This window comes from Columba livia, chromosome 1 (genome assembly GCF_036013475.1).
Source record: "Columba livia isolate bColLiv1 breed racing homer chromosome 1, bColLiv1.pat.W.v2, whole genome shotgun sequence".
Classification (NCBI taxonomy): Eukaryota; Metazoa; Chordata; class Aves; order Columbiformes; family Columbidae; genus Columba; species Columba livia.
In genome coordinates, this window is record NC_088602.1 from 50,789,872 (window position 1) to 50,810,776 (window position 20,905).

Here is a 20,905-nt window from a genome sequence, read left to right on the forward strand (position 1 = left end):
TTCTTTAGTTACATCCAAGCAATGTGAGAGCCACAGAGACAGAATGTAAAAGGGTAAAAGAGAATAGTCTTGTCTGCAGTCTTTCTGCCTGTCAGATCGGTAAGTTTCCATATCATCACAAATATTAAAACCTTACGTCAGCAATACACAAATCTCAGGGCTTTGTAAGTGGTCAGTTTCCCGTCTATTCTATAAATGCGAAGGCTGAGAAATTACTTCAGAAATTTCTTAGCTTAATCTGGTAGAATAAAATAGAACACTGTGTCAATTTAAAATTTGATTTTGATGTCCCCCATACCAAAACAATAAACCTTTTCTACAGAAGTATGATAATAGTTCTACAGAACATCAGACAGAAGGTTAATTAGTTCTAGTTGTAACAGTTTAGTGGCAAGAAAGACTTTCAGGTCTGCCATTCTATTCTGAGCACCTGACTGTATCTGAAGAAGGTTATGTTCCTAAGAGATAACAGAAGACAATTTCAATTTCTGCATGGAGTTTTCTCAACAGTTTTGTAGCACATCATAAGTCATAGATATGTTTTATCACCTCAGCAGGAGGCATTATTATTCAAAGGGCACTTAGAGCCCCCAACAACCTCCTGTTTGTGAACCTCCTGTTTGCAAACCAACCAATGAGAAACAGAGAGCAAGCTTCTAGTAAAAAAGGTGTTACTTACTTTGATCCCAATTTGATGATAAACACTAATATGCAAAATTATAGTTGCTTAGAATTTAAATATGCTTTTAAAGTTAATTGTGCTTCTGTTCTACCAAAAATATTTTAGAATTCTTATACATATATATTTACATTTCTATTTGATGATTTGCTCGAAGAAGTGAAAGCAGCAAGCATCTTCTACATCAAAAGCATTGTTTTTGTTAGATCATACTGTGATTGAACAAAATGGAGAGGAAATAATTTTGTTGGAGCATGACCAATAAACATAATATAATTCCTAATATTTCAAATACTCATTAAAGGGTAACACAAGCCTGTCATCTTCAGTATTTGAACTTGGTTATTAATTTCATGGGGATTAATTAGCACAATTCATAAGTGAAGCCATGATCCACCAAATTGACTAGATGTGGAACAATCTGCAGCCTACAATTTGAGAAGAAATGATCTATGCATTCAAAGTCAGTGATCCTAACCAGATGGAATCTGAAAACTGGAAGGAAGTAAATACTTCTCCATCACATCTCCATTCTTTCCTTGTACAAAGAAGATGTAAGTGGTTGAGTATTTGCTGCATAGGAGCAACATCATCTTGCTGGAAGTACTGAGGTATTTTTAAGTATGCATAAAGGAAATTTGTGCAAATTAGCTCTTTTTCCATAAAATTCATGGCTGAGCAGAAACTCACAACCATTGGTGCCACTACCACAGCAGAAGATTTTCAACTTGAGAAATGAATACACACGTTACAAGATCAGTGTATGTAATGCTTCCACATTGTTCTGGAGGGCAGCAATGACTAGATTTCCATAAACAACTTTGGGCAGCTCTATCCCCTTTCATGTTAAAATAGTAGCAATCCACAAGGACCCCAAAACTAGATGTTTTCAAATAAAGTTTTAATATAGAGTTATCTTTAATTGAAAAGTGCTAGGAGTCTGTTTCCTGTTCTTCTGCATAACAGGAACTGTATAGAGATACCAGAAAGAGTTCATCTGGCTTTTTATCCTCATGTGTGTATTTCAGGTGTATTATTCAAAAGCTTATCAATATTCAAGGCCACTTTTCAGCAGTTTGTGGAACAGAATACATAAATACCATTAAAGGGAAAATAAACCATCTTGAGGAATATTGGTCTGTTTCAAGGTCTCATAGTCAGCTTTATGTAAATCCTCATGTCTCAGTTGAAGTGACATTTACAGCAACCAATAAATTGCCCTTTTATTGTATTCTCAAACAAAATGAGAAAGTTTCTCTTTCAAATTGGGTTTTGTGGCTAACATGTAGGTCTTTATTGAATGATGAGGGCTTGGAAAACTCTATCTGAGAAAACTGTTCTATTCCATGTATTCCAAGAACATAAATGGTTTTCTGATGTGCACTTGCTTTCTTACTTTAGTCCCGTAAAATGATAATGCTCCTATTCTTATGAAAGTCTTATACGTGGAGTGCCTTGCCCGTTGCAGTTTACACAGTATATGTTGGTAAATGTACACAGAAAAAATGGTTAATTTTGTATTTCATGAGTGACCTTAACATGCACAGAAAGTAGTTAGAGTTACCAGAAGCATTGCTTTAGTGACCTTCAGGTAATGTGCAGTTTTTCTTTGCCATTTGAGAGATGTTATGTCAAAAATGTTTTCTCACTTTTTCTGGAGAGTATAAAGTTGAGTGACGGACTGTATTACAAAATTGTACTAATCTGAAACACCAGTCATACTTCACCAACACTGGAAACAATATCACCACTGTTACTTCAGGGAAAGTCACAGGATCAAGGACAGAAACTTAAATTGCATGAATAAATAGAGAAATTCATCTATTTTCATTTGACGAAGATAAAAAGAAGCTGTAACTATCAAAGTATGCTTACAAAATAATGAGAATTTCAGGTACAAAACATGATTATTTATTAACATCATTATCAGTGTTGTGGTTTAACCTAGTCAGCAACTAAGCCCCACACAACCACCTACTCACTCCCTTACAGTGGTGTTCAGGGAAGAATCGGAAGAGTAAAAGTGGGAAAACTCATGGGTTGTGTTTGATAAACACAGTTTAATAAATAAAAGGAAAAAAAAAAAAGAAAGGTAGGAAATAAAAGAAAAAAAAACAGAAGACAAACAAAACCAAACAGAAAACCCCAAAGAAACAAATAAAAACCCAGGCCAAAACCAAAACAAAAACAAACTACAAAGAAAGAGGAAAACAAACCCCAAGAAAAACAAATTATGCAAAAAAATAAAACAATTACTCACCACCAACCAACCAAGCCAGTGTCTAAGCAATGCCAGTCCCTGTCAATCTCTAGCCCCCCCAGTTTTATTGCTGAGCATGATGTCATATGTTAAGGAATATCCATTTGATCAGTTGGGAGCCCCTGTCCCAGCTGTGTTCCTTCCCAATTTCTTGTGCATCCCCAGCCTACTCATTGGTGGGGCAGTGTGAGAAACAGAAAAGGCCTTAACTCTGTATACGCACTGCTCAGCAATAGCAAAAATGTCAGTGTGTTACCAACACTATTTTCAGCACAAATTCAAAACATAGCCCCTTTCAAGCTACTATGAAGAAATTTAACTCTATCCCAGCCAAAACCAGTGCAATAAGAAATGAAAAAGATGGAACAAGACATGTGGATCTTTCTTCTCTATTCGATATCTGAAAGAGCAACATCAGAACGTGTAAATCATTAAGACTAACTCAGTATAGATTAAATACAAGGTATTTATTTTGCATGTGCTACTGGTCATGGATGGAACAGTTTCTGAAGGAACATGCCTGAATGTCTCATATAGTCAAAATGGCCCCAAGTGGACTAAAATTAATGGACAATATTTCCCTCTGGAGTCTGTTTCAACTGTGGAAAATTTCTTTCTCTGGATATTCATTAGATGCTTGAACTTTAATACAAGTCAAGTACCTATTTTAAGGAACCAATTTATAGTAGGAAGAATTTCCATAATAAAAAGAACCCTGTCATTAGTTTATTCACATATTTTTTCAGGCATAGACACAGAAACAGGTTCTGAAGAACACCGAAACTGACTTTACCTTCTTTTATAATGTGACAACTATGTTACTGCCATTTTACAAATCTAATGTAGACATATCCTCATTATAGTGTGTGTACAATTCTTCTGCCTCCCTAGTACCAAAACTCTACCTTCTGTGGCAGAGGACCTACAGATGTCTCTCACATGCAGTACAGCAGAGACACACTTTTGTCTCTTTTGATTAACAAACATCTCAGGCAAATTAGCCATCCAAAAATTAGTCATCTACTCCACCTTAGTATTTCTGTTTTCACTGTAGTCAATGGACAGAGACTGGTACCTCCAAGTTGCAAGTCATTTCCCCTCTCTTAGAAAACACTTGCAAGGTAAGATGAATTGCTCTCAGGAAGAGTCTGTCTCTTTCTATTGATATAAAAACAACCAAACTGCTAGCTCAGATTCTGAATGTGATTCAGCTAAATAAATATAAGTGTTTAGTACCATTTCAAGAAATTCTTGGGTAACTTCCCTAGCCTCTAGCTGCTGCCCCAGAAGAACAGAGTTGTCTCATGTATTGCTGTCTCTTTAAACTGTAAACAGCTGGAAAGACAGGTAAATTAATTTTTATCTTTGTACTGTAAATGTCTTGAACTAAAATTTCAGAACTAAATTTTATGTATCTAGATAGAAGTACTAGCTTCAGGACATCTTGATACTGCAAAATAAAACTCTGTGTCTGAACTAAGATGTAGAAAAGCAGGCTCTAATATTTCATATTCACACTGCTCAAGTAATTAATTATAGAATGAAAGTTCAAGTTGTAATAAAATTTGAAGTGGCATGAATTAGTTCAACAAAATTGAAACTGGGGGACCCTGCTGATATTAGTGAAGTGCAGACAGTTGGTTTTAATGTTTGTGTCATTCAGCAGAGAGAAATTCATTAGCTGCAATTCCACAGTATTAATCCATTTGAACAAGGCAGACTACTGGAAGTTCATGAGAGGAAATTCATGTAGCTGAATTAAAAAAAAAAAAAAAATTCTTCAGACATGCCTGTCCAGTATCACTGAACTCACTAATGTTCATTGACTGCAACAAGGACAAAAGCAATTTGAATACGAATCAAAAATGCATAGAAGAATCATAATTAGGAAGTGTGGGATTGATCTGACTGATAGAGGTGGAATATGTTTGACCAGATGGAGAAGTCTACAATGCAAATACCATGACCTGAGCTAGCTCTCTGAAAATTTGTCTTACAAGGGCACAAGTCAGATCAACGGGTGAATCTGGTTTAAAAAGTGTCTGCTTCATTTCACTGACTAGAAGGCAATTAGAAGTACTAAAATAAGATGTAAACAACCAAATTAGGCTTTTAAAGTTATAGGAGATGAAAGCTATCACAGCAATTTAATACCATATATTTTTTCTTATTATATGCATACATATATTACTATTTCATATGATCATATATCATGAATCCATAACATATTACTTATTGATAACAATGCACACTATTTAATATTTAACTTATTGTTATGTATATAACGTGATATATTATACATAATAGTCTCCTTAGTGATTACTGTTGATTACTGCCTTTTGTCAAGAAAATGGGGATTTTTTCTGCTACTCCTTTTCTTATTTTGCAGTGGCTTGGAATTATTTACATAAGGACATGAGGACAAGCTTTTACTAAACAAAACAAAATCATTGATGTACTACATTTTGAAAAGATGAAATGATCTTAAATCAAAAGAAAAGGGAAAGTGATTTAGGAACTTAAATATAAATATAGATATATTAGATGTTTTACTTCATCCTATCTGTCCTCCAGCTGCCATTCTAGAAAAGACAAGATCCCCTGTATGCCCTGTGTCATATTTATCAGTGCCAAGGAGAGCTGTCAGATACCAAAGACATTTAACATAGTACTGGATGTATCTGTTCAGATATTTCATTTTTATATTGATTTCAACTGTGTTTCACATTTTCCTATCACAGAATAGTAGACATGAAAGATTTCTGTCAAGTTTATGGAATTTGGATTAAAAATACTTCAGACTAGCAAAATGCATTGAGGCAAATATATCTTGTACTTAAATGATTCTGTAAATCATAAATTTGGCTACTCAGCTACTTCCTAAACTGTGGACTAGTGTGGTTGGTCTAGTGTGGTTGTAACAAGCTCAATCCATGTATCAGATTTTCATCAAAGTCAAAATTATCTATGAGATTTTTTCTAAAGCCCTATGGTTACCTTTTCACCAGTGGAAATTAATGGGAGTTTTATCACAATGTGAGTTACAGTGGCAATCAGTGAAGGACATAATTTCAAGTAAAGCTGAGGGTCAAGGAAGCAGAAATGTATTTTAGAGTATCATTTTTTCACTGTTTTTCTTAGGAATCATGTCTGAAATTATTCAGGATATGACTTGGTTTCAAAATGTTTAAACATGAGTGCAAATTAAAACGCTCGTGGTCTTGATGACCTGTGCTTGAATTGTTGTTCAAGTCTCCTTCTACTGTGTATTTTCTATTATCAAATACTTTAGCTTTGAAATGGGAATTTAGGCAATATGATCTTCTGTTGTGACCGACAACCTTTTTTTTTTTAAATTCACTTACAGAAATTAGATTATTTTTATGTCTTAAAAGTCCTTTCACAAGTCTTCTCCAGAACTTCTTTAATGGAAAGAAACCTTCTGATAATATCTTTTTTTTCCTTTATTTTCTTTTTGTTTGTTTGTTTGTTTGTTTTGTTTTGTTTGCAGTTTTGGTTTTGTTTCACATATTTACTTCTGTTTGTACCAAAGCTGTCTTCCAATTCAAACTGTATTTTTCCATAGTTATAGACAACAATCACATAATGTCCTAGCACTTGTTTTTTCTGTACTGAACAAGACAAATTATTTTATTTTCTGTTTGTAAAATTTAATTTCATCCTATTAATCTTTCTCTGTACTAGCTAAGTTTGAGTTCATCCTTCTTGAACCATGGATGACTAAAGCTATATACTGTATCCTATGGAAAGTCCAGTAAGACGTTGAACAGAGGCAATAATCCCAGCTATCCGTTTAAACTACCCTACTGGAAGGAGGAAAAAAAAAAAAAAAAAAAAAAAAAAAGGGCAAATGGATTCTAGATGATTTTCTCATTCCTTAACTGACCTTTTTGTCACGCTGTGATGAAACTACTACAGCTAGACAATTTTTCTTTCCGGTAATTATATGACAACAAGGGCCCAGTTTGTATCAGACTTATTTGTTTTTAGTCCCTTGGTCAAGAATTTTACTACCTGTATTGCTTCATTTGATTCTGTTCTAATTACTCATGTTTACTAAGTTCTTTATATGCCACATCTCAGTCTTTTGTATTGAGAAGTATTGACAACAAATTTCCAGTCTGTGTCAGAAGCAAATTTCATTAGCACATATCCAATAATTCAGGGAAACACCTGTTCATTTTTACTTCTTATTTCATTTCAGACTTTTATTTCTCCTTACAGTATTGTTTGATTCTATCTTCCTATGAGATAGTGATCAATCACTCTGCAGTCTGCCTATTAATTTGTATCTTTTCCAATCCCACGTGACACCATAGCAAATATTTCACTATCTTAAAGGAAGTGATCTACCACAATTCCTGCAGGTAGAATTAAGCGTATTTTATCACAGAAATGTATCATGTTAGTCTAGTATGATCTATATCTGGTAAACTCAATAGAATTTTGTAACCTATTCTATTGCTTTGACTGCTGCCTTAAATTTTATATTTTTCTTGAATCCTAATGCTGAATGTTTGCACTTTAGTGCAATTAGTAGAAAAAAATCCTATTTTTATTTACTTATTGTTGTTTTTGATACTCTTAAATCGTGTGGCACCACTCATCTTTATAGCTGGGTTAAAAATTTGTTTCTGAACTTGTAAATGATGAAACTATAAGGCACAATGCTATCCCATAATGGTTATAATTCTTCTGGATCTGATCTAGATCACATGCAACTCCTTTGAGCTTTTGCACTGTGCTTATCTCCCACTTTACTGACTTTCATGCTATTACAGAGCTGATAAGTCTGAACCTGTTTCACAGATATCTTCATAATCCCTCTGTTACAGTTCCCTGGACACCAAAATGGCTAAAGATTGAAGGTTATTTTACCTACCCATTCTCTTCTCAATCGACTCCATGAAAAATGGTCAAAGGACTGATTAAAAATAAAACAGAACAAAACCAACCAAAAAATCCTGACCACCAACCACAAAACAAATGAAAAATCCTCCAAAATCCCACAACAAAACAAGATATCTCAGCACTAAACAAAAGACAATGAGAGACCAATTTGTAGGTCTAAATCCAAGTAGTTCATGTCAGTATTGCTTAGGACTATTCCTCTCTATAGGAGACTTGTAGAGAGGTGGTTGAAGTGGTACAAAACAAAAGCAAGAATTTCACTCACATTTACATAATGGAAAAATAGAACTTAACGCTTTAGAGTGTTTACTGGATCTCTATTATTTAACAGTATAAAGTGCAACAAATAGAATGGGGAAAGAAAGTGGCTTTTATATGTTTCTCCACTCTATCCTTTCAGGCAGGTCCTTGTTTTCAGTCTTGATTTCAGTCAACTCAGTGACTGGAAACAAATTCTACATAGAATCCCTTGTTCCTAGGAGGTTACTTCTTGAACCTCTGACGCCTGTCTGTTCTCTGTTCTTCTGAATTAGAAGTCTTTAATCTCTACTTCTGACTGACAAAACCCACAATCTTTTGAAATTTCCTCCCCCCTTCCATACCAAACATGCTACTTCCTCTTCCAGAAAACGCACAACCTTCCCTTTCTCCAGAGAGAGAAAAGTATTTACATGTTTACAAAGGTATCATCTGTCACACTTCTTGACATGAATTTTAGGTGTTGAAAATGCCATGAGGATTTACACCAAACCAATGGAATGAAATAGGTCAATGCAGTCAACATCAAACATACTGGCACTGATTATTTCCACATAAAATATCACTTTTTGCACAGACTTTTAAGAGTCTTGGGAAAAAATGAACAAGCAAACAAACAAACAAATCAAAACTAGAATATTGTGTCCAGTTCTGGGCCCCTTAGTTCAAGAAGGACAGGGAACTGCTGGAGAGGGTCTGGCGTAGGGCAGCAAAGATGATTAAGGGAGTGGAGCACCTCCCTTATGAAGAAAGGCTGAGGGAGCTGGGTCTCTTTAGTTTGGAGAAGAGGAGACTGAGGGGTGACCTTATTAATGCTTATGAATATATAAAGGGTGAGTGCCACGAGGATGGAGCCAGGCTCTTCTCAGTGGCAAACAATGATAGGACAAGGGGTAATGGGATCAAGCTGGATCACAAGAAGTTCCACTTAAATTTGAGAAAAAAAAATTCTTCTCAGTGAGGGTGCCAGAGCACTGGAACAGGCTGCCCAGGGGGTTGTGGAGTTTCCTTCGCTGGAGACATTCAAGACCTGCCTGGACATGTTCCTGTGCGACCTCACCTAGGCATTCCTAGGGATAGGACTAGATGGTATTTTGAAGTCCCTTCCAATCTCAAACATACTGTGATACTGTGATACTATGAAGACAAAACAAAACAAAACAAAACAAACAATAGTTTATTAGGATCTTTACATCAGTGTGAGCAAAGATATTATAAAGAAAACAGCATTCGCTAAAAGGACCCAAGTTCTATTTAAGGTAAAATTAGACTAAAAATTAACCAAACAAAAACTTATAAAGGCAGGAAAAAAAACAATTAAAATTTTCACATCTCTCCTTCTGCATAAGTTGTCTATAGAACTACCCTTTAATAATTTCTGTTCTATGGAGAGTATGTCTTTAGGGAAATGTGGCCACAATTCAAAATTATCATTTTGGACAAATCTGAAATGAGCCTTGCTGGTCTTTTTATTACTGGTAAAATGTCTTTTTGCTAAAAAAAGAAAGAAAAGAAAAATCAAAATCCCCATTCTACATTTAAAGTTATGTATCTTTACTTAACAGACAGTTACAGCAAGAACAAAGTGTAGAAATGTAGCTACATAAATTCATCCTTCTGCCACCAGGTCTTATCATTACTTTGTCAAGTATTTCTTCATTCACTTAACTTCTAAATTTATTTTCCTTGTAAAGGTAATAGACAGTGATCAAGACAGCAACTTCATCATATCTTTGGTAATTTGATAGAGATCTTGTAATCTTTTACTGTAAGGTACCCCTTTTAGTCCTTCACAGATTGTCAAAATTTTTTTAGGTTATTCCAGTACCTCCTGAATTGCAGATATCAGACACGTGAATCTAGATATATCACCAGCTCCAAATATAAATAAATGTAACCTCTTCTGCTCTGTTTTCTCCAGTTCACGTGAGTGACTCCTAACCTTTTTCTCTGACACTGCGTAATACTTCGCTAAACTCAAGACCATTTGCCAGACTCCACGACGACCATCTGCAGTACCCTGTGTTCTGGGACATGGCAGCCCTGTTTGTACATGCAGACTGGGGAATGAGAGGCTGGAGAACAGATCTGCAAAGAGGGATCTGAGGGTTCTGGTCAACAGTAAGTTGAACATGAGCAAACAGTGTCACTGGCAGCCAAGATGGCCAACCATGTCCTGGGGTGCATCAAGCACAGCATTGCCAGCTGAGCAAGGGAGGTGATTGTCCTGCTCTACTTTGCACTGGTGCAAGCCTCACCTGGAGTACTGCGGGCAGGTTTTGGTGCCACCTTATAAAAAGTGTATAAGACTACTGGACAGTATCCAGAAGAGTGGCACAAAGTTCGTGAAGGGTTTAGAGGGAAAGCCATATGAGGAGCGACGAAAATCACTTGGTTTGTTCAGCCTGGAGAAAAAAAGAGACTGAGAAGAGACCTCGTCGTGGCCTAGAGTTTCCTCACAAGAGGAGGAGGAGGGGCAGGTCCTGATCTCTTCTCCTTGGTGACCAATGACAGAACCCAAGGGAATGGCAAGACGATGTGCCAGGCGAGATTTAGGTTGGATATTAGAAAAAGCTTCTTCACTCAGGAAGCGGTGGAGCACTGGAACAGGCTCCCCAGGGAGGTAGTCATGGCTCCAAGCCTGACTGTATTCAAGAAGCATTTGGACAATCCTCTCAGACACATGATATGAATTGTGGAGTTGTCTTATACGGGGAGGGGAATTGGACCTGATGATCCTTGTGAGTCCCTTCCATCTCAGGATGTTCTTTGATTTTGTGATTCTGTTCTATGGATTAGAGTCCATAAGCATGATGCAAAGTTACGTTCATTCATATAAGAGTACATATGCTTGTGATGTTTTAAACTGATCTTTAGAATACAATTTTTCTATAATCTCAATTATTTATCAATCTTCTTATATTTCTGGCTCCTGAAAAATTTATTAGCAAAGCATTATCTTTCATGGGACTGCAGAAAGGAAGAGGCATAATCTTATTGCTAAAACAGGCAAGGCCAATGCTTCTTTGAAAAACTGAATAAAAAAAAAAAAAAAACAAAAAACTTTTACCTTAAAAAAATAATTGAAAATTATAGTAAACTAGCTTTTTTTCTCTCAGAAGGAAGAAGTTCTTTAGAAAAAGTTAGTTTCAGAAAACAAACAGCTTACCTCTCTTTCTCCTCTTCTGTTTTGCATCAGTAGGTGCTGGTTCTTTTGGGTTCCACAAGAAAGAGGCAAACTCCCTCAATAAAGACAGTTATTTAATTAACTTTCTAGGAAAGGTTAGAACCAGTTATAAAATATTACATCCCTTCTGGTGCTGGGAACCCTGAGCTGATACAGCATTAGATGGACCTGCCATGTGGCCATGACATGCTGCACAACTCCTGCCCAAAGTGATATTTGTGGGTACTGTGGTCTTCAGATTTTATAAGATTTTCTAAAAAGAGCTATGGTAGAAAAAAATGTTTATAGGAGATTTTGCTTCTCTTTAGGATAAAGACAAAGGCCAGTAACTATATTGCTGTTGCCAAGTGGGTGCAGCCTACAGGGTTTTTAATTATCATCAGCTAGCTGGGTTCATCTTCTGTGAAAGAATACGTGCAGCACAGCACAGTCCAGGAGGTCAAGTGATAATGTGCATTGCAGCACATAGCACATGCCTGCTTAGGTTGGTTGTTATGTGGTTCATTAACTCCTCAAAGTACAACAGTCTTCCAGTCAGGATCACTGCATCTTCTCCAGTTTGTCTGAATGAAAGGCAAAGGGTTCAAAAGAGGATACTGGCAAAAGGCTTCCAGTCCTGTCGCTGAGAAGGAAAAGTTACCTAGTCTTCGGCAGCTAAAATTGAAGGTTTTCACTTGCTAGACAGGTATCCTTTTTTTTATTTATTTTTATTTTTTTTTTTAATCTGTTAAATAAAATGAGAATTCAAGTAAGTATAAATGTGTCAAGATTAAATTATCGATTATACAGAAATAAGTATATCTTGTTAGAAAATAATTTAGATACCTTCCTGAATAGGTACAGAATTAAATTCAGTCCCTTCCTCCATAGGAAAGCTTCTGTGTCACAGTATGCAAGTCACTTAACCCTCTCATTGCACAAGTGGTAAGTTATTTAACATCCTTTACTTTGTATGTCTAACTTAATTACTGGCATAAGTTATGCAGAAATGCTCATCCTTCTAGGAAGCGACTCAAGTTATTGGAAGCTTCAGGGGTGGGGTAGGGGAGAGAAGAAGAAAAAAACAAAGTACTGCAAAATATGAAGCTAAAATACTGCTGATCTTAAAATATTATCCAGAGCACATCAGGCTGAACATTTGTATTTTATGAATATTTATTCTCTATGTTGTTCCTTTCTTCACATCTGATAAACATCTGTGAAATTAAGATATCAGACTCTTCATCTCATGCAACACAGTGAAAATTAATTAATTAATGTCTGAGAAGTACTTAAATTTCATACTGATTATTACCATGAAAAATACCACAGAAGAAATTAGTAATTATTTCTTTGAGAAATATGCAAGAAATAAAGTCTCGACCATTAATAAGAAAGAATTAAGTATTGAATTATTAAGTGAATGTGGTTAATTCTGTACCTTGACTAAACAGCAGATTCTTCTGGGAGAAAAGGAAAAAGTATATAAAGTCATCTAATGGAAGACTCTAACTTAGACACATTGTGGATGGAGGATGCTCTGTCCTAGCTTTTTCTGGCTTCAGTCCACCATTTGTCATACTGTGCTACAATCGTTTCATAATTCACTGTTCAGTTTTTGATTAACTCATAAGGAAGATGGGAAATAGAACATACGTTTAGGCTGTAGTCAGGGATTTAACATATGTAATAGTCATGCTCAAAAACAGATCAAACACAGAATTCTCAATATTCTGAAATCATGATTCTGAATATATTTAGTAGATATGATGTTTAATATAGAGATTTTGCTCCTCCTTCTGCCTCTGTCTTCCCGAGCTGCAACAAAGATATTTGAGTATGTGTGACATTGTTGGTCAAGAAACCAGTTTCTGGCATTGCACTATTTGTAGTTACTTTTGCTTTCTCTGAGAGACTGCAAATAATAAGATGTAGACAATAACATCTTATGAATACATTTAACTTAACAAAGCTATAGCTTTGTTCAGCATGAGTGTAGATAAGGGTAGCAGCAAACAATCATTGGAGCTTAAAGAACATTTTTAAAATAAGTACCAAGGCCTCATATTTGTTCTGAAACTGTTTTATTTTCAGGGAATACTGTTTAATTTAATTAATTGATTTTTTTTTTTTGTCAATGTGTATTTTTGCATAAACGGATGAAAGATAAAAAGCAGTATATTTAAGTTCTTAAGAAACTAGGAATCTTGAACCCTGCCTATAGACCACAAAACAATTTGAAGATTCTTATATTCTTGCTGAAAATTAGTTCCTTGTGAGAAAATAATTCTGGAGAAATTCTCGATCACTAAAAGACTTTATCTTCTATAACTAACATATACTAAGATACTGGGTATTAATATAACTGCACCTCCTAATCATCTCATAAGAAGTCAGCTAACAGGAAAAATTTTGCAAGGTGTTATGTGATGCTCTATTGTGTGACAGAAATATAGCATATACAAGAAAAACCTAGTTTTTGCCTCTTTGAGCAATGTATTGTTATTCTCAGTTTTTCCAGATGTAATTGTCGAGTATCATAGAATGCCTTTCACTTGAGCTATTCCTGTTTATCTTGGACAAAAATTCCTTCTTTATGCTTAGCTTCTGCAACTTGTACAGCTTTTAGACAAACACAGTGGAATATGTATCAAGAACAGTATAAACTATAGATAGTATTCTTCTGTAGCAAATGTTAACCCTTTCGTTATCATTTGCTTAAGGGGAAAATATTGGACTCCAATCTATTGCAATACTATGCCTATCATAAAATCAGACATGGACATAGCACATGCTACCCACAAGCTAGATCTCCCCTTTCTTTATTTTCCACATTCTTCCATCATCTAGACCTTTCTGCATGTCAAAGTCCTGACATCCAGTTACCTAAGAATATCTGACAGTATTTTACTGTTATCCAGTACCTGCTTTTGATTGATTAGTTGCTGAATACATTGAACTGCTAGAGGAATTAATTTCTTTACTGCCTGTTTCTACTCTTCTTAGAATGGGTGCACTGTGAAGGTCTATATAATTTTACAAAAGAGCTAGGAAATTGCATTTTTTGATTGTCATGATTTCTAGCATGAAATTTACAATTATAATTAATTTTTAGAATTTGATCACTGTTCTTTCATTGTCAGTTCAAGCACATCTGATTTCAGCTGCAGCAAGGTGCTGTAAATTTCTTAAACCATTAATGGTCTTGATAAAGGTTGAAATGATGGTTTGGATTTGGTACTACCTGTGAATGCTATAGATAGTGATATAAAGATGTGATAGTTCTGCTGTGAAATTGAGTTTATCTTCTTCTTAGTAGTTAGAGTTTTCTTTCTAGTGGCTAGCATGGTCTTGTATTTTGTGTGAGAATTCTGTAATATCATTGGGGTTTTTTCCCTGGGATAATGTTTTCTTTTCAGTAGCTAGCTGTGTTTTGGAGTGGGTACAAAAAGAGTGCAAAAACTCATTGATATTTTGGCTGTTGTCAAGGAGATCAAGAACTTTTTTAACTTTCAAGTGAAAGATAGCAGCTGAGAGGAAGAAGAGTGGGACAGCACCTAGATTGACATCCAGGCTGGTCAATGAACTATTTCATACAATTAGTGTCATGCTCCTTATATAGCAGGAACTGAACTTTCTGAATGGCAGTTCCATTCCATTTGGAGTTGCATTTGAATTCCATTCAGGAGTTCCTCTTTTCTGACTTGTTAGTTCAGCCTTTTGCCATTCTGCCATTTTGCAGTTAGCCTTTGGCCTTTTTATCTTTTGCTTTTTGCTCTCTTGCTGGAATTTCCGAGCAATTGCATTGAGTATCACTTATTTTTTCATATATATATGTTGCATATTGTTATTATTGCTATTATTATTGTCATTATTATTGCTATTATTATTGGCATTATTATGATTGTTGTTGTATTATTATCACTGTTGTTGCTGCTCTTATTGTTATTTTTATTTTGTCTTATTAAATTGTTCTTAACCCACAGGTTTCTCCCTTCCTTTTTGATTGTCTCTCTCATCCCACTTGGGGAAAGAGGAGGGGGAGCAACAAGCTACTATGGTCTTAGTTGTGGGCTTGGGCAAACTACATCAGAAAGGAACAGATTTAAGGAAAAAGCTGCAATATACAGCATTTAGAAATCAAGGCTATCTAATATGATTTTATCAGGACTGATGGATAAATAAGTTAGAATTTCTATGTTAATATGATGCACTCCACCCTAAATACACATCCTGACAGTAAAATGTTCAGATTCTGATATTTTTTTCTTTCTACTGTATTTTCTTTGGAAACCAAATGACTCCATTTAGTTCCAGGTTTGTTAATACAGTGATCCTGTATAAAGAAGCCTTACTGTAAAGGACAATATGTCAGAAAGTGTTATTACTCCTAAAAAGCTACATTTATCTACATATATAAGTATTTTAAATAATTTTCACTAACACTTCTAGGTATTGCCATGATACAATACGGTTATTTATAGACTCTTTATTACAATGTATTTCAGTACTTCTTTGGCTTTATGATCTGTGGCAATATGAATTACTGGTACTAAATAAGATATGACTTTGAAGGAGAGGTGACACTAGACCCATGTATAGCTCAGGTCCTAGTTTATGGGGAAAAAGAAGTAAAACAACCCCTGATTTTTCTCTTGACAAACTAAGGTCTGATCATTACCATTTCATGATAGTAATTATATAGTTGATATCGGAGTTATAGTTGAAATCGGAGTTCCAAGCGGCAATTCTGTCATAAATGTTGTACTTATTGTGCTGTGAAACCTGAATATGTGAGAAACAATGAGAGTTCCTGGTCCTTAATTTCCTTTGAAAAAGGAAGTTTTTAACAGAATTCTTTAAAAGTGGGGGCAAGTAGGAGTAGGAAAAACCAACCAAACAAAAAACCCGAGAAACAAACAAAACAAACTAGCTGATTTGCATTTGTGATTATGACATATAGCTAACATGTAATCTCTTATTCCTCTCAGCTGTGAACTGAAATGAATGGACCCATGCAAGATTTCTTAAAGTTTTTCAACTTTGTTTGGAAAAATTACAATTTTTTTAAAGTGCATTAACTCTTAACACATGACAAACGGAAGATCATTCAGTTCATGTTTGAACCTTTACTAAAGCTGTCCAATCATTTTGACTTTCATTTTACATGTTTCATTTGATGGACAGCACTCAGCAGATACCAGGGGGATTTATCTGAACACATAGAGACACATTTAGGTCACTTAATATTTTAGACAACTATACTGGAATTAACCACATGCCAAATACTTTTATTTGTTTCCTTTTATTGTAAAGGAAGTGAAGATACAGCTAACCACACTGTAGTCATCAAAGCTCCAGAAAGTGAAGCCTATCTCTTAGTCATATAACGATTTAGAATGTGATAACATGCTGGTAGCCTGAATTTCAAGTAATAAGACAGGAATTTTTTTATTCATTTGACTGTTACTTTATTCTAAGCATAGAAAACATCTGATTAATAATTTTACATACTTTATCTCAGGAAGTAGTAATACAATAACAGACATTTCACATCTGGAAATAGCAAGCACTAATGCTGGTTTTTACTTCAATCGCTTGAAGGCAGAAGATTTTTTTCTGTACTGGTATGTATCTATGGTGAGTTGAATGTAATTGTTGCTGTTGTTGTTATTGTTTTTGTGTGTTTTTTTCTCATTAAAATTCTCTTTGAGAATATATTACAGACATTTCAGGATTTTTGAGTCTTGATCTGATTCTTATTTGCATTTTTTGTGTTGTCTCAGTGTATAACCCCAATTCTGTAAAACAAAGGCTAGTTTGTGTTCCAGCAGATACATCCTCAAGATTATTTATTGGAAGTAGAGGTATAAAAGTCCAGCATACTCTCTTGAACATCTGTCCTGGTTTTGTTAAAAACAAGACAAGTTCTCTGTTAGTGAATTTTCCTTTCAGCTAAGTACTTCTAATTAACTGCACTTTCCTGAATTGTTGCCTACATGTTTTTCAGACTCTGTGCTCAAAACTGATAAGAGTGACCAGTGTAATGCTGAAGAAGCTCATGTTTAGATTTATTGCTATGACAGCTAAGAATTCTGATAACATCCCATAATCGAGAGGGGTGTATGTGCAAGGAAGGGTGGACAGAACAGGTGACTAAAACTGACCAACTGAATATTCCATCCCATAAACATCATACATCCCATATAAGAAGGAGCTCACAAGTGTCTCACTCTCTTCGACCACGGCAGGCATCTAAAGAGGACCCTGCAAATCCCAGGCCCTGCATCCAGTTTCCAGTTTACTGTGCAGTCCCGCCCACGACTTCCGGGTGCCTGTCCTGCAGTCGCTAAAGCCATGCCAGCTCTGCTCACCACAGGAGGGGTTAAATGTTGCTACCTGCCATGCCAGCCATGCCAGCTCCGCTCACCACAGGAGGGGTTAAATGCTGCTACCTGGGACATTCAATATTGGGTTTTGTATATTTTGTGTATCTATATATCTATATATCTATATATATATATTCTCTATTTATTAGTAAAGCCTTTAAACCTTCCCCAACTTGCAAAGTCTCTCTTCCTTATTCCTCCTTATAATCTTTTCTATCAGGAGAGGGTGGGGGAAGTATTAACAGAGTGCATCTGCCATGGTTTATTGTCACCTTGCAATTAAACCTTGACAGGTTTAATTGGTGGCCCATATGGGGAAAGAGAAACTTTATGGGGAAAGAGAAACCATATGGGGAAAGAGAAGCCATACAGGGAAAGATAAGAGAAAACTGTGACAACATCTAAAACACATAAATTTACTCTATAAGTCAGTGTTAATCCATCTGTATGTCCCATATCAAAAAGTTTATTTCTGGTCACAGAAAATAAGTGGGGTTTTTTATAATACTTAATCTTTATGCTGTTTTAACCTCTAGAAAAATAATTTGCTAACATATTGGGTTTGCATGACAAAGTTTTAGAAGTGGGGAGTGGAGGAGTCTGCAGGGGTGCCTTCTATGAGGAGGTTCCAGAAGATGCCCCTATGTCCTACAGAACCAGTGCCAGCTGGCTCCAAGGTGAATCCACCACTGGATGAACTGAAGCAATCAATGACAGTGACAGCACCTCTGTGATAACATATTTAAGAAAGGGAATAAACTGCTGTACAGCAACAGCCTGACTTGTGGAGTGATAGATGTGCGAGAAACAATTCTGAGGCCACCAAGGTCAGTGAAGAAGGAGGGGAAGGAGGTGCTCCAGACACTGGAGCAAAGGTTCACCTGCAGCCCATGGTAAAGACCATGGTGAGGCAGGCTGCCCCCATGCAGACCATGGAGGTTAACAGTGCAGCAAATATCCACCTGCAGCCTGCGGAGGATGCCACACTGGAGAAGGTGGATTTGTCCAAAGGAAGCTGTGACCTCATGGAGGACCCACTCTGGAGCAGGCTCCTGGTAGGACCTGTGACCCCATGGACGTAAGCCCATGTTGGAGCACATTTGCTGGAAGGACTTCTGACCCTGTGGGGAACTTGCACTGGAGCAGTTTGTGAAGAACTGCAGTCCATGGGATGGAGCCATATTGGAGAAGTTCCTGGAGGACTGTCTCCCATGGGTGGGACGTCACACTGGAACAAGGGAAGAGTGTGAAGAGAAAGGAGTGATGGAGACAAAAAGTGATGAACTGATTGCAGTGTCCATTCCCCATCTCCCTGCTCAGGGAGAGGAGGCAGAGAATTCAGGAGTGAAGTGGAGCCCAGGAAGAGATGAGGGGTCAGACAGAGATAATTTTAAGATTTGGTTTTATTTCTCATTATTGTACTCTGATTTGATTGGTAATAAATTTAATTAGTTTCCTCAAGCTGATTCTGTTTTGCCTGTGATGGTAAAATTGCTGAGTGATCTCCCTGTCCTTATCTTGGCCCATGAGTCTTTCGTCATATTTTTCTATCCCTGTCCAGCTGAGGAGGAAGAGTGATAGAGCAGCTAGGTGGGTACTCAGTGTCCAGCCAAGGTCAACCCACCACAGGTAATTATTTGCAATTTGTCTATACTAGACAATAAAGCATTGCTGATATTAAATAGTTTCTTTAGATGACATTCCCATCTAAGAGGAGGACTCTGGTTCAGCAGACCCGCTGTTCCGAGAAGATCACAAGCAGGGAATCTTCAGCAGGAACCCCCTTTTATAATCTGATCAGGTCTGGCTGTGGGCATTCCAGAAGCTTCTTGGCTTCTCTGGACCCCTCTTCTGCTAATGACCCTGTCCAACCGACTCTGGGTCCCACAAAAGAGCCATTAACTGCCCCATTGAAGGCTCTAGTTCTCAGAGGGGGATGTGCAACTGCCGCACCAGTTCGCAGGGGGGGAAGTGCAACTGCCACAGTTTGGTTGTTTTTTGTTTTGTTTAGTTTTTAATTGAAAAAAATAACTGAACAAGTGAATACGTTTTAGATAAAAAATTAGTGATTCACTCTTCCTGATTGTTTCTTCGATGCAGTTTCATAGTGCAGAGTCCATCTATGTTTACAAAGATGAAACAGACAGTTAAACATTGGACTATGAACCTGGAAATATCCCAGTGATGAAACAATGGAGAGGACAAAATATAACAGACAATTTATAAAAAGCAGATTTACTCTTTCAGCCCTCTACTATTTTTCTTTCTAGGCCTTCCTTCTTCTTCATGAACTTGCACACTACTTACCCAGAGAATATTAAAACATAAGTAAATTTGCTGTTCATTATATGTTTTCTTTATATTTTAAAGGTTGTGTTTACCTTACAACGCTATATGTTTCACTTTAGAACATGACCTATGATGCAAACATAGAAAAAATATATATACAAATTTATCTTCAGTGAAACTAAAGTCAGTCTACAGTTCAGGAGGCAAGGAAGGCTGACCATACTATAGCTTACTGGAATGTTGTCTGCTACTGACTTTCAATATCTTCAGTTATTTAGATAACTCCGTTTCCTCTCTCTGCAACCTTTCCTAATTACCTCTTAGGCTACAAGGATGTTCCCCTGAGAAAACTGTGATATATTCTTTGCCAAAATGCTTTTGTTAACACTCTGTTTACATTGAGGAAGGTGTCCCTTTCCAAAGCAAAAAAGCTATTTCCTCAAAAGCAAAAAATATTTTTTCATTATAAAGAAATGCACTATGAGAACAGAGTATCAAATGGAAGCGCATATATTAGATATTTGTTCTTTCTGTCTCTAAATCGCTACACACAGTGCAACAGAAGTAATGAAATGCAAGCAAACACAATCAGTGTTTTTTGTTTTAATAATAATCTAATGAATGGAATATCCAGAAGTATCTCAGGGCATGATAGTATTTGTAACAATTCTTACAATAAAGAACAAGTTCACTTAAAAGACTTTAATTCAGGAAAAAGGGAAGAAGAATGTTGTGACCTTGAAAAGCATGCCAATTGTAACCCGTAAAGAGAAAAAATATCTCGGTATAGTAAAGAATGAACATTGGTTTGACTGCTGAGAAATTGTCTCATTTATGCCACTTCATGAAATACACAGGAAGTTGTTGCAAGGGTAAAGACCTTATTTTAACTGTTTTCATATAGCCTGATGCATACTAATGCCCTAATTAAT